The 2,879-nt window shown below is 36.0% G+C and overlaps 1 non-coding gene across 1 annotated transcript; it reads right to left on the bottom strand.

Moving 5' to 3' along the window:
• Window positions 1–2,488: 2,488 nt before the first annotated feature.
• On the bottom strand, window positions 2,489–2,595 carry LOC120099409 (U6 spliceosomal RNA). The gene has a single exon (XR_005498597.1). It is a non-coding gene; the product is annotated as a U6 spliceosomal RNA (small nuclear RNA).
• Between the last annotated feature and the right edge of the window lie 284 nt (window positions 2,596–2,879).

The raw sequence follows: 2,879 nt of genomic DNA, 5'->3' as shown, positions 1-2,879 counted from the left end.
CGTTCAACAATGTTAAATGAATTCTGTAGGTTGTACATGCACGTGGATATATATGTATATACATATAACAATCCTTAAAGGAGGCAACATGCATTAGAAAGTAATGGGTGTGCTTTTAAGGAGTTGGAGGGGCAATGAGGTACTAGAGAAATGTAGAAGTGGTGCCTTTGTATGACTTTATGAAAATAAATTCTACCTCATCCATGCACAACAAAAACTCACTATAGAAATACGATTAGAATTAAACACTGAGAAAAGGAGAAATTGAGTGGTTTAGTCTGGGTCTGATACTGGCCTTTTTTCTCAACCAGGAAACTAGATATTATACCATATTAGCCCAGTGGCTAATGTAGACTACTGAATTTGAATCCATAGGTACAACACTTAAATAATTATACTCTGAGTCTATAATAAATCCTGTTAGATTCTATTAAATATAAATATTTGATTAATGCCATTTTCAAAACATATACCTGAAAATATACCTTTGTAGATGTAATTGACTTAAAATATTTCTTTATATTGAATATTGTTTAATTACATTTCAAATCTTATTCCTTTTCCCAGTTCTAGCCCATAAGACCCCTATCTGATCCCCATTCCCCTTATTCTATGAAAGTGTTCCCCCTCCCCATATACTCCACCTTTCTGCATCCCTGTCTTGACATTTCCCTATGCTGGGGGTCCAACCTTGGCAGAACCAAGGGTTTTTCCTTCCATTGGTGCCCAACAGGGCCATCCTCTGCTACATACGCAGCTGGAGCCAAGCATCTGTCTGTGTGTACTCTTTAGATGGTGGTTTAGTCACTGGGTGGTCTGGTTGGTTGGGATTGTTGTTCTTATGGGGTTGTAAGTCCCTTCAGTTCCTTCAATCCTTTATCTAACTCATCAATGGGGAATCATTTCTCAGTTCACTGGTTTTTGCTAGCATTTCCCTCTGTATATGTCACATTCTGGCTGAACCTCTCAGGAGACAGCTATGTGAGGCTCCTGTTAGCATGTACTTCTTGGCTTCATCAATATTGTATACTTTTGGCTCTGATTGGCCATTCCTTCAGTCTTTAGTCTCTGCTCCAAACTTTGTCTCCATATCTCCTCCTATGAATATTTTTGTTCCTCCATTTAAGAAGGACTGAAGCATCTTCACTTTGGTCATCATTTTTCTTGAGCTTCCTATAGTCTGTGGATTATATATCGGGTAATTCAAGCTTTCAGGCTAACATCCACTTATCAGTGAGTGCATACCATGTGCATGTAGGTGTTTTTTGTGATTGGTCTACCTCGTTCAGGATGATAATTTTTAGTTTCATCCATGTCAGCATCTGCTGTCACCTGATTTTTTGATCCTAGACATTCTGAATGGTGTGAGGTGGAATCACAGTGTTGTTTTGATTTGCATTTTAGTGATCATTAGGATGTTGAACATTGCTTCAGAAACTTCTAAGCCATTCGATATCCCTCATTTTCATTTGAGAATTCTACATTTAGATCTGCACTCCATTTTAATTAGGACTACTTAATTATCTAGAGCCTAGCGTCTAGAATATTTTGTATACATCGGACATTAGCCCTCTATTATATATGGATTGATAAAGATCTTTTCCCAATCTGTTGGTTGTCATTTTCTCCTAATGACAGTGTCCTTTGCCTTACAGAAGCTTAGCAATATTCAAAGTCCCATTTGTCCATTCGTGATCTTAGAGCATAAGCCAATGTTGTTCTGTTAGGGAAATTTTCCCCAGTGCCCATGTGTTTGAGGTTCTTCCCCAAATTTTCTTCTATTAGTTTGAGTGTATCTGGTTTTATATAGAGTTCCTTGATCCACTTGGACTTGAGCTTTGTACAGAATGGATCCATTTGCATTCTTCTACATGCTGACTTCTAGTTGTACCAGGGCCATTTATTGAAAATACTATCTTTTTCTCCTATTGAAAATGTAATCTTTTTCTTTTCCCAGCGGATAGTTTTAGATCCTTTGTCAAAGATCAAGTGACCATAGGTGTGTGGGTTCATTTCTGGGTCATCAATTCAATTCCATTGATCTACCAGCCTGTCTCTGCACAAATTCAATGCAGCTTTTACAACTAAATTTGGTTTTGTCATGGAATATCTTGGTTTCTCCATCTATGTTAATTGAGAGTTTTGATGGATATAGTAGCCTGGGCTGGCCTTTGTGTTCTCTTAGGGTCTATATGACATCTGCCCAGGATCTTCTGGCTTTCATAGACTCTGGTGAGATGTTTGGTGTAATTCTGATAGGTCTGCCTTTATATGTTACTCGGCCTTTATCCCTTAATGCTTTTAATACTCTTTCTTTGTTTTGTGCATTTGGTACTTTGACTATTATGTAATGAGAGGTATTTTTGTTTTCCAGTCCAATCTCTTTGCAGTTCTGTAGGCTTCTTGTATGTTTATGTGCATCTCTTTCTTTATGTTAGGGAACGTTTCTTCTATAATTTTTTGAAGATATCTAATGGCCCTTTAAGTTAAAAATACGGAATGCTTCATGAATTTGTGTGTCATGGTTGTGAATGGGTCATGCTAATTTTCTCTCTATAGTTCTAATTTAAGTACATGTACTGCTGAAGCAAGCACCTAATTTTATTCTTAAGCAATCATTGTATATCCATAATCCTACATTGGTAGAAATCTTTATAATTGATACAAAGTTGAAAATACAAATTTCTACATTGGTTTAGAATTTATATGTTGATTCAGATTTAAGATTTTCATTTATATACCTTTTATATTGATACAAAATTTGAAATTAATTTTGTTATACTAACATAGGCATTGTGTCAATTCAAACTCAATTTAAAATGTAAGACTTTGACAGAGTCCTTCTATCACTGCTATTATAAAGTCTTTAGGATGATTAA

Source organism: Rattus norvegicus, chromosome X, assembly GCF_036323735.1.
Source record: "Rattus norvegicus strain BN/NHsdMcwi chromosome X, GRCr8, whole genome shotgun sequence".
In the NCBI taxonomy this organism is placed as follows: Eukaryota; Metazoa; Chordata; class Mammalia; order Rodentia; family Muridae; genus Rattus; species Rattus norvegicus.
Note: the sequence above shows the minus strand (reverse complement) of the source record. Positions and strands in the feature narration are given on the sequence as shown.